The sequence below is a fragment of the Pipistrellus kuhlii genome, unplaced genomic scaffold (genome assembly GCF_014108245.1).
Source record: "Pipistrellus kuhlii isolate mPipKuh1 unplaced genomic scaffold, mPipKuh1.p scaffold_m20_p_11, whole genome shotgun sequence".
NCBI classification, from domain to species: Eukaryota; Metazoa; Chordata; class Mammalia; order Chiroptera; family Vespertilionidae; genus Pipistrellus; species Pipistrellus kuhlii.
Genome location: NW_023425416.1, coordinates 4,820,586 through 4,832,995, shown reverse-complemented (window position 1 = coordinate 4,832,995; position 12,410 = coordinate 4,820,586). Strand labels below are relative to the sequence as shown.

At 41.6% G+C, this 12,410-nt stretch overlaps 1 protein-coding gene across 8 annotated transcripts in view; it reads left to right on the top strand.

Moving 5' to 3' along the window:
• Positions 1-12,410, top strand: part of SLC25A26 (solute carrier family 25 member 26) — a 125,163-nt gene that overhangs the window by 14,819 nt on the left and 97,934 nt on the right. The gene's annotated exons all lie outside the window — the stretch shown is intronic.

The window sequence follows — 12,410 nt, the reverse complement described above, 5'->3', positions numbered from 1 at the left end:
AATGTAAATGGGTTAAACATGATCATTAAAAGATAGATTCTGGATAGGATGAAAGAAAAATCCAACTGTGTGCTATATGCAAGAGACTGGCCTGAAAAAGAAAGAATGAAATTAAGAGGGAAGAAAATATCCATGCAAATTGTGGTGGCTTTGTACTGTGTCCACATAGAACTGGGCTGAAACTTTTTCCCAGAACTCCCTTTCCAGGTGGGTCCAGGCGAGGCTGACGACAGGAAGCATTTGTACAAGAGGTTTACGTAAGGTGGAAGTGACGCAGGTGTGTTTATGCCTGGAAGGTTGGTGTAGGGTCAGGCGTGCTTGTACTTCATTCACTTCCTCCCTGACCTGGGGCCTCGGGCAGCTGCTGCAGCTCCCTTCAGCTTCTCTGCCATCTGAGTCCAGAGGTGTGGGTGCTGTGGTGAGGTTGGCAGCCTGTTCTGCAGGTCACCCTCACCAACTCAGAGACAACGTGCGTTTGTCCTAGATTTCCCCATATTACATCCCTCTTTCCTTCCTGATCCCCTGCCCTGTGACTTCTGTCCCAAAACTAGACACAGGAGTTAAAGTTGTACATAAACTGCTTACCCAGCTGTCACAGTTACTGTTCACATTCTTATAACCACCATTCTGATCAGTCATAGTGGTTCTACTTCTGACCCACCCTGCCTGATACAGAGATACTAACTGGAAGCACTGATAGAATAATGTTAATACCACACAAAAAAGACTGAAAGCAAAAACCAAAGAGAACATTGTATAACGATACAAGGAACAGTTCTCCTGAGAGATGTAATGAACCAGAACCTGTACTACACAGCCCATGCTCAAAATATAAAACAAGAATTTCCAGAATTATAAGGAGAAATGATTAAAAGTGTAATCTACCTATCAACACAACAGCAGGAGTTATCTAATAGCTATGTATAGAGCTGCACCTAACAAAGATTATTAATTTTTATGACATATATTGGGAATATTAATTAAAATGTATAACCCAGTAATCCACAAGCAACTTAAAACAAATAGTGTAGAGACAATATCATGCAATCATTTGGTTGCTGATTATAATGAAGTAAAATTGGAAAGCAATGACAAAAAGATAATTGAATGGTTGCCTCCCTCATTCACCCCAAATGACTAGGGATGAGGATTGAACCTGCACCCCAGGTTTGTGCCCTTGATGGGGTGTTGGTGCATGGGCTGACACCCTTTATCATTGATCCACACTGGCCAGGGCTGTAACTGACACCTTTGAAATATGGAAGCTCATTCGTACAACTTAACAAAAGGAAGCTAAACAACCCAATCAAAAAATGGGCAACGGATCTAAACAGATACTTTTCGGAAAAGGACATAAGGAAGGCCAAGAGACATATAAAAACATGCTCAAAGTCACTAATCATCCGAGAGATGCAAATCAAAAGGAAAATATGATACCATCTCACCTGTGAGAATGGCTATCATCAACAAATCAACTAATGACAAGTGCTGGCGAGGATGCGGAGAAAAAGGAACCTTTGTGCACTGCTGGTGGGAATGCAGACTGGTGTGGCCACCATGGAGAACAGTATGGAGTTTCCTCAAAAACCTAAAAATGGAACTCCCATTTGACCAGTAATTCTACTGCTAGGAATATATCCCAAGAAACTAGAAACACCAATCAGAAAGGACATATGCACCTCTATGTTCATAGCGGCACAATTCACCATAGTTAAGATTTGGAAACAGCCTAAATGCCCATCAGTAGATGAGTGGATTAGAAAACTGTGGTACATCCATACAATGGAATACTATGCTGCTATAAAAAAGAAAGAACTCTTACCATTTACAACAGCATGGATGGAACTGGAGAGCATTATGCTGAGTGAAATGAGCCAGGCAGAGAAAGATAAATATCACATGATCTCACTCATTTATGGAATATAATGAACAACATAAACTGATGAACAGAAACAGATCCAGAGACAGAGAAGCATCGATCAGACCATTAAACCTCAGAGGGAAGGTAGGGGAGGGTGGGGATAACGGGCATAGATCAAAGGACTGCATGCATATAAGCCTAACCAATGGACACAGACACCAGCGGGGTGAGGGCATGAGTTGGGAGGTGGTGGGGTAATGGGGAGATAAGGACACATACATAATACCTTAATAAAGAAGAAAAAAAAGTGTAGAAGCTCTTGTAATATTCTGAGTGTGAACCGCTAGACAAAGGAGGTGCTGTAAGTAGCCTTTAGTTGGGAGACAAGTATTGTAAGAGTGGAAATATACAATTCTAGGACATTTTTATTAGGTCTTTTAGGGTTTCCGTAGTTCCTTTGGTAGTGAGACCTGATGTTACATGCCTTTTGATAGTTTTTGTGATGCCTGGAGAAATTTAAGTGGAGAATTTATTAGCAGCGGGTATGTAGATTGACTTCATAGTTGAAACATCTCTTGATGTTGACTTTTGAATGATTTTAAATTTAGTCATGGTTTAGTATGCTGAAAACATTGTCAAGTGTAGGAAGTTTGTGGAAATGTTGGTTCTGAGGCTCTATCTCTGAACTTTCATTAAAAACATCTCAAAGCCATTCAGTAAAAACTTTTATCAGTAAATACTTGAGGAATGTAGGTACTACTCTCCTGTTTCAATAACTTATTTTAGTTTCACAGAGCATAAACTTTTTGATTCAGATTCATAAAAGTGTTGCTGAAAGCAAGAGAAAGAAATGGATGAATTTAGGAGAAACAAATTTTTACAGGTAAAATAAAATGGACTAGAAAACAAACACGTGGTCAGAGAGGTACAGAGATGTTTGGTCATTGCTGTGTAGTCCGCTTACTTGGATATAGGATTGTCTGATACACATTTCTTAGAAACAATATCTTACGGATGTGTCCACTTCCATTCTGCTGTAGTAACTATAACTGTGTGAAGGAAACTTAGAAGCAGAAGAGCCCTGCCCTCTTAACCATTTTTCTGTAGCAGCAGCTTGATTAAAACTTAATGACAAAAAAAAAAAAACCACACACAACTTAATGACAAAACCAGTAAAAGTATAATTACAATCTTCTACCTGATGTTTGTAATTTGGAATACAGTAAAATGGATCAAATAAGATTTAATATGTGACAATAGTAAGAAGAGTCCCATTTGTGCCATTTTTTTTCCTTGTTTTGCAAACACTTGTGTGGAGGGTTGACTTTCAATAGATCGTAGCGAGGGAGCTGCTCTGCTACGTACGAAACCCCGACCCAGAAGCAGGTCGTCTACGAATGGTTTGGCGCCAGGTTCCCCACAAACGGTTTGTGCCATTTTTATTAAGAAGTTTGCTGTACCAAGTCTCTAAATCCCCACCTCAGTTATTTCACAGCTCAGTTTTCACAGACACAGAAAAAGCCCTGCACAAAGCAGAATCTAATTAGACCAGAATGGTCAGGCAGGTTTACTCTAATATAACAGATGCTATAACATTACAGTGTTAGTGACTTTTTTTTTTAAGGCTTTAGAATTTGACTCTTCCCTGGTCTTATCCAGCTTTGGGCCTTAGTTGATGTTTGGAAAAATGAAAGAATATTGAAATTTCTTTGCAGCCAAAAGCAGCCTTGTGCATTTAATGTGTGCGTGGGTGAGGTGGGTGGATATCCTCACTCATGCAGATTGGGGTATGAGGAAGTAGGAAGTACATTATACTATGCTTTGCAAATGCTTCTCTGCCAGCCTCTCACAGGGCTTCTGCGGGTGTGACCCAAGGAGCACCTACTTTAGGATCAATTGTGTGCACAGCTGGTGACAAGTGAAGGTTTTTGGAGATGGCAAAGTCTTCCAGAGGCCTGCATTTGTAAACAAGTTCTGAGATGATTTTGGTGCTCACTGGTACTTTAGCACCATTGATTCAGGATTTAATTTATACCTCCATAGTAACTATTTTCACAGAATTATTTCAGTAGTGCAGGACACGAGGAAACCTACAAACATCTAGTGTGACAGTTCACCTGGCTGGTTTTGAGGGTGGCAGTACATTCAGACATGAAGTGCATGTTGTTGGGCCAGTTCGGACGTTTTCTTCAAGGCCATGCCTAGAAGAGCCAGAGACTGAAGGCAATTTATGTTACCAGGTAGCTGCTCTAGGGCTGAGGGCGTGGACCTCCTTTGTTCACAGTCCATTGGGGCTCAATGAGTATTAACACGTGGTTTTTGTTCCGTCTCATCACAGAATTGGCTGCCTGAGGACTGGCTGCATTCAGCTGTCTGTCCGGAGGACTGGCTGCATTGGGGCTGTCTGTCGGGAGGACTGGCTGCATTCAGCTGTCTGTCAGGAGGACTGGCTGCATTGGGGCTGTCTGTCGGGAGGACTGGCTGCATTGGGGCTGTCTGTCTGGAGGACTGGCTGCATTGGGGCTGTCTGTCTGGAGGACTGGCTGCATTGGGGCTGTCTGTCTGGAGGACTGGCTGCATTGGGGCTGTCTGTCGGGAGGACTGGCTGCATTGGGGCTCTCTGTCGGGAGGACTGGCTGCATTGGGCTGTCTGTCTGGAGGACTGGCTGCATTGATGCTGTTTAGGGGACTGGCTGCATTGGTGCTGCTGTCAGGAGGTTGCCTGGAGGACTTGCAGTTGTGGTGATGCTTGGCCAGACTCTTGTTTGGTTGTATTCGGGTTCTAGGCAGTTGGGTGAGGCTGTGCTGGCTGTCCTGCAGTGCAGTATGGCTCTTTGCTCATGGCGCTCACAGCATGTGACAGCAGAACTGCTGGTGTTGGAAGGCGGATGGGAGCAGAGTTGCAGATTGTGCTCGGGATTTGCTGCCCAATTAAAAGCTTAGAGCGACCCTTCAGATACCCAACCACACTCTGATAGGCTCTTCCTTGTGATGCATCTCAGGACGTGCCTGTGTGGAGGGCCTTTGCCTGGTCTCCTGTTTGCTTGTCAGTGTGCCTGGGGACCTTTTTCACTTCAGGACATTAAGTACATATGGCAGACAGACTTTTAAATTTTTTATTAAAAACCCTAAACCAGTGGTCTGCAAACTGCGGCTCGCAGTTTGGCCCCTTGAGTGTGGCTCTTCCACAAAATACCATGGCCTGGGCAAGTCTGTTTGGAAGAAGTGGTGTTAGAAGAAGTTTAAGTTTAAAAAATTTGTCTCTCAAAAGAAATTTCAATCGTTGTACTGTTGATATTTAGCTCTGTTGACTAATGAATGAGTCTGCCAACCACTGGTCTAACACATTTCAGATGGTGGACTGTTCTTGGGCTTTCTGTCTTTCTGTGAGGAGTATGTAGTATTCGTTCAGATGGTGTTGATTCGTGAGCGAGGAAGGTGCATTTCACTGATTATCCTAGTAAGTTAGTGGACCAGAGGCAAAGGACATTGCCCTGGCTTTTTATTTAAGAGCAGTATCAATTTATGGGCCACATGAAGTTCAGCTTTCATAAAAACAAAGAATGTGACTTTGCTATGAGATGATGAAGGTGAAGAAACCAGTTTAAACCACAGGAGTGTTTCTTGGTCAGTTAGTGCCATCGCATTGTAAACGGACAACCTGACTACTTCTCTTCAAGGACCAACTGCTGAAGTTGCGTTTGTGTGTGTCTGCACTTGGTCAGTGACAAACCTTTGTTTCTTAAGATTAGGGGCAGGCATCTTCAAAATACGGCCCTCGGGCCACATGCGGCCCGCAGAGGAGTCTGACCCGGCCCGCCAGGTTTTTTGGGCAGTGAGCGCAGCCGAGGTGTTACAGTAGGAATTAGTAGTTCATATAGTCCGGCCCTCCAGCTCTCTGAGGGACTGTGATCTGGCCCCCACTTTAAAAAGTTTGAGGACCCCTGATTAGGAGTCTTGGTAGTATCATGAATTGAATGTCACTCACAGATTGCTTTGATTTGTGATTATATACTGTCAACCTTAAAATTAAACAACAAAGGTTATTGAGCAGCAAATGAGATTATTTGGGAATAGCTGAGGAATTGCAATTTCAGGACATGAAGCTATGGTGAACCATAGGCAATTCCCAAGAGACAATGGAGTGGTCAGCTTATATTGGGTTCTAGGAGGAAATTGGGGAAGGGTTTTGTTTGTTTGTTTGTTTGTTTTTTAATTTAAATTTATTGAAGTAACTTTGGTTAACAACATTACATAAGTTTCAGGTGTACAACTCAGTAATGCATCATCTGACTATTACATTGTGTGCTCACCACCCAAAGTCTAGTCTCCTGTCACTATATATTTGACTCCCTTTACTCTCTTCCCTTCCCTGGTAACCACCATGCTGTTGTCTGTTGGTGAGTTTTTGTTTATGTGTTGCTTTCTGTTTTATATCCCACATATAAGTGAAACCATATAGGTTTTGTCCTTTTCCATCTGACTTATTTCACTTAACATGATACTTTTCAAGTTCCAACCATGTTGTCACAAATGTCGGTATTTGATCTTTTTTTTTTTTTTTTAATTTTTATGACTGATTAGTATTCCATTGCGTATATGTCCCACGTCTTTATCCAGTCATCCATCAAAAGAGACTTAGGTTGTTTCCATGTCTTGGTTATTGTGAATAATTCTTCAGTGAACATAGGGCTACATTTATCTTTATGAGTATGTGTTTTCAAATTTTCTGTTTAGAACACAGGCCTGGTGCATGACATTTGTGTACTTGCGGCGAGGGAAGGGGGAAAGGGGATTTCCCCTCACCCTGGTCTGTGTCCTCTTGCAGTCTGGCTGGGACCCCTGAGTGGACATCCTTAGTGTTGCCGCAGAGGCAGGAGAGGCTCCTGCCATCACTACTCACTCACCAGCCATGAGCTGGGCTCAGGGTTTCTGGCTGAGCAGCGCTCCCCCTGTGGGAGCACACTGACCACCAGGGGGCAGCTCCTGCATTGAGTGTCTGCCCCTGGTGGTCAGCGCACATCACAGCGACTGGTCGTTCGCCGTTCGATTGAATTAGCCTTTGTACGTTAGCCTTTTATTATATAGGATACCCAGAAGAGGGATTGCTGGGTCATATGGTAGTTCTAAATTTTTTTAGGAACCTCATACTGTTTCCCATCAAGGATGTACCAATATATAATCCTACCAGCAGTTTATGAAGATTCCCTTTTCTCCACACCCTCTCCCATACTTGTTATTTTTTGTTTTATTCGATAGTAGCCATTCTAATAGCTGTGAGTGGTATCACATTGTGGTTTTGATTTGCATTTTTCTTATAGCTAGTGAAGTTGAGCATATTTTCATATATCTGTTGGGAGATGGTATGTCTTCTTGGGAAAAATGTCTAGGTCTTCTGCCCATTTTTTAATTGGACATTTTGTTGTTGAGTTGTATGAATTCCTTGTATATTTTGGATATTAGCCCTTTATCAGATGTATCATTTGCAAGTATCCTCTCTCTTTCAGTTGGTTGCCTTTTTGTTTTGTTGATGGTTTCTTTTGCTGTGCAGAAGCTTTTTAGTTTGGTATAATTCTGTTTATTTTTACTTTTCCCTTGCATTTGGGGTCAAATTCATGGCTCATTTCTGATACAAAAGTGGGGGAAAAAGCCATCTGAAGCTTACGTCTTGGGATGTGTAAAATTATGTGAACAACTTTTAGGCACAGAGCCTAATAGACAAATTAATTGTTTTTCTTGAGAAGATACTAACTTTCTGTTTGGATTATCAAGACATTAGTCTTGTCATGCAAGAGACTAATACCTACAAATTTAATTTTTTCTTATGCCTATTGGCTCTATGTGTACATGGAAAGAGTCTTATGAGGAAGAAAGGTGTGATGAACTTATGTTCCAATATCAATAGATAAAATTTAAACCCTAAGAAAGGTATATTAGGATTGATAAATACTGTTGTAGTTTTATCAACAACTGTGATTCCATTTGTAACCAGAAGATGGCAGAATTGGCACACATATGAACTGCTCAGTTAGTGTTCAGTTTTAAATGGTTGTGTAGAAAAATATATTAGGTATTCTTAATTTGGTAGCCTGCTTTCTAGAAAGAATTTTGGGAATTATACAATAAATGTGGAATAAAATGCCAGTAAATAAACTGTGCATTTCAAAAAATCTTCAGAGTGTCTGAGGTCTCTCTCTCTCATTATTTGCCACATTAAGTTTACTCTGCAAAGTCTAAAGCAGCTTTTCACCCTGAAACCTAAGTCTCTGTTGACCTTATTATAGTTTTACCAGTGTAATCGTTAAGAATTGGCTGATATTAAACCTTGAATGTTTAAGTTCATTAGATGTGTATACTAGTAAATAGGATATACCTTTTCTGAAAAACAGTTCTGGAGATGATAATCAAAGATTTCATTTTCATCCTTGCTCTCTAAGTCAAGTAGCTCTCTGACCTTCAGTAACTTCTACAATCTCAGATTGATTTATATATGAAATGCTGACATAATTAGCTTCTCATACCAAAGGGATATGTATAGGTTGCTAAGTTTCATAAAGAAAAAGCTTAACTCAGGTAATTTTTTTGAACTAGATTGAAAGTTGGGAAAAAGATGATAATGCTAATATACAGTACTGAGGTGACGCCTAGGACCTTTATTGCATGTCAAGAGCAAGAGGCAGGAAACAAGGCTGCAGGGCGCCGGTGGCTGATGTGCGAGGAACAGACTGTAGTTGTGGCCGTGAAAGAACCCGAAGTTTATCTACATGTGTCTCTGGCTCCTTTCCTCCCTCTGTGTCTTCCCTCACTTACCGAATGTGAGGCCGAAGTTCGCTGTAACCTTTTCTCTTTCAAACACTTAGTCTTATGACTTATAGTTTTGCATTTTGGTGTTTAATAAATACTAAAGAAGTTGTTCAGATCTCTATTAAAAAACTAAATAAAATATCAGAGAAGTTTTTATTTATATCAAAGAAAGAAAAATCTTGATAGCAGATTCATTATTGTGATAAATTTTTAATCTAAAGTTCATTAAATTTTTGGTATGCTTAAATCTAATGAAACCAGCATTGCATTTTAGTGTTGATAAAAGATGGGCACACGCATTTTCTTTATGGAAAACCTTAGTTTTCTTTTCCTTTGATAGAACTTTAACCTTCTTGGGCTTAATGAAATGCCACCATTCCATGTGATGAGTTACACCGAACCCCAGATTGATGAGGAAGGAGTGCTCTAAAGAAAGGCCTGACCAGGAGCGTGTGGATGGCGTGACCTGCATTTCCTTTCACAGCACCACATACTGTACCCTGTTTTGTTCTTGTGCAGTGAAACACTCGGTTGTAGCTCAAATTCAAATCTAAGAAAGATCAGAGTTAATAGAAAAGCAAATGGAAGGCCTCGGAGTTCCTAGCAGAAACAGACGAGGCACTGCTGGGCGGCCTCCTCGCACGCCACAGCTGCCACCCCACGAAGCCAGCCGTGCTGGGTGCTTTGCACCCCTGGTAGTCGTAAGATTGCTTTTCATCTGAGAACCATTTCAGAGTTTCCCCTCTGCTTCTGTACTTTTAAGAAATAAAGCCAATAATGCATGAAGTTCCATAAATATTTATGCCCACTCACAAAACTAGACAGTTCCTATTTTCTTGACATATTGGGGTCATTTTTCACTCTTGACCTCTTGAATTGAAAAGTACAAGGAGTTAGTGTACCCTTTTCTTTATTTTTTTCTTTTCTTTTTACTTATTTCATTTCTTTAATGAGTTTTAGAAGCTGGGCGCTTCCTGTTAGGTTCATGTAAGACTCACAGCACTCTATTTTCTACTCTGATTTTTGTAAGGATGGGTTTAAAAGTTCACTGGTATCAAAAGTAACATAATTTATACTCAAGTTTAGGCTTGAGTGGTTAGCTGTTAATGTGTGTGTGTACGTGTGCATCCACATTCTATTGTCATTGAATTAAAAATAGATGTTATTTTGTCGAGGCAAACAAGTAGGATTGTATATAAAAGCATATTTTAAAGTAGACCTTTTATTTTGTTTTCTTGCCCACTTAGACTCTTTGGACCATAGCAGATATTTTTGCCCTTTGAAATTATGTTGAAAAAACTTAGAAAGTAGTAATACATGTTTATTGTAGAGAATTTAGAACGTGCAGGTAGGCAGAAAAGATGGAGAGGCATCACCTCTATCCCACTCTATTTTTCCTAGTCTTTGTATAACTGTCTACACAGGCAATCTATTCAACACAAAGAAAAAACATATCTTTTTTTAAATTTTATATTTTATTGATTTTGTACAGAGAGGAAGGGAGAGAGCTAGAGAGTTAGAAACATCGATGCGGGAGAGTCATTGATCAGCTGCCTCTTGCACACCCCCTACTGGGGATATGCCTGCAACCAAGGTACATGCCCTTGACCAGAATCGAACCCGGGACCTTTTAGTCCCCAAGCCGATGCTCTATCCATTGAGCCAAACCGGTCCTGGCGGCAGAAAAAACATATCTTAAATATTCCGGAGTATTGTAAGGTCTTCTCTGTGGAAATGATTGATTTTTGGTGTTATTCTTCTACTTGGGTAGTTTCCTTTGCTTTCTCCATAAAACAATACAAAAATAATGGATACAGTTTTGTCAGTTATACCTAAATAAAGCCAGGGGAAATACAGTAGAGAGATCTACCACCACTACCACCTGGTGGGTCAGTACTGTTGATGCCTATTTTCTTCTTGCCCTCATGTTTGAGGTTTAGTAGAAGAGAAAATATAGATGAAAAACTGTGATAAAAGTTAATAGGTAAAAAATGTCAGGTAAGGTAGTTTATTTTGGGAAATAAGAATAAAGAGGAAATTAGAGAATAAAGAAGGCATCTTTTTGAACTTAAGAAAAGTTATGATATGGGAAGAAGTTAAGAATTATAGAAATCAAGACTTAAAAGCATACCATAAAGATTTCTGGATCAAGTCAAGTAAGAAAAATTAAACCCAGAAGGGCAAAGGAAATGCTTAAGCGTCCACTTCCAGAGCTGGGCCACAATCTAGGTCTGCGGATGCTCAACCAGACCACCGCTCATCCCTCCTGCAGGTGATTCCTGAAGGAGAGGTCCAGGTTAGATGCAGGACATGGCACCTTTGTCTGAGGGCCAGCCTGGGCAAAGGGAGATAGTCCAACAGTGCAGGCATATGCCAGGGACCCCCTGACTGCCTTTTCTCATCGCTTCTCAGGTCTTCATCTATTATTCCATCTCTTTCCGAGATTGTTAACTTCTGCCTTGCTGTTATCACTCACTTTCCCCCTCCTGTGTGCAGGTACTTAGCACTTTAAAACAAGACCAAGAACTGCCTTTCACTATGAACCAATCCTCTACTTCCTGTTTAGTCTATCTTGAAGTTCTCTGCAGTGGGTCTCCTGCCCCAACCCTCCATTGAAACAATTCCGGCGAATTCTGTTAACCCTCATGTGCTAACATGCTTGGGACTCTTGATCCATCGTTCTGCTAATCTCCATTTGATATTCTGTCACCCTTGAATATCAAGTACAATTCTTGGTTGCTTGCAGTTGGAATCGATTTTGGGTAACTACGGAAAAGAGATTTTCTTTGCAGGAAGGTTGACAGATACTGTTAAATTGCTTTCCCTTCTCACTTGCCAACAGAATGGTGATTTGGATTTGTTGGCAGTCGATAGATATACATGTTCTCAGTGGTCCTAATGGGGCGGCCATGTCACACATGCAAGTGGACACTTCTTGGGGCACCAAAGAAGAAAAGGAGGAGACCTGTTCTTCTTGCCCAGTGTGTGACAAGTGTGTGTGAGAGGTGCCATCACCTCTCACTGGCGTATCATGAAGGAGGATGTTAACGTTAGTCAGGTGTGAGTATGGACCAACCAGAGCCTGTGTCACCTTGAATGCTGGAGCAGGGTCTGAGAGTGCCTGGCGTTACTCCTCAGATGTTGTGTGGTGGGGATCTGGGGTTCTGGGGCTGCGTGGGGTTGAGATGGAAGGTTGGGGTAACCCGCTTATGAGTAGTCTTGCCTCTACTTGCATTATTACTTCAGTTGGTTCATTCCTTTGTCAGACATGGCTGTCATGTGAACACCAGGATGTTGTACAGTAGGTGTCGGGTTCAACATGAGTAAATTTGCTTCTTGCTGTTCAGGGGCCTGCAGATAGATGTGCTTGGGACAGTGTGGCAGGAGCTGGGAGGTCTGTACAGAACAAGAGAGGGAAGGTTTGGGTTGATAAAACAATGCATGTCCACTAAGGGTTCCCGGTGTTTTAGGCTAAAAGAAGCACAAACCTTTTGACATTTTGCACTAAGCCTGCACATTATACTTTCTTATATTACTAGTGACCTGGTGCACGGATGTGTGCACGTTGAAAGGAAATTAATTAGAAGGTGGCTGGCAGGGTGGGACTGGGCAAGACAGCTTGGACATGCCCTGGAGCCAAGCGGTCCCTCCCTGGCCGGCCGCTACAGCACCTGGGGTCGTGCTGTAACTCGAAAGGCGTCTGCTCAGTGAATGGGGTCTTTCCGGCAGGTGGGGTCCTTCACCC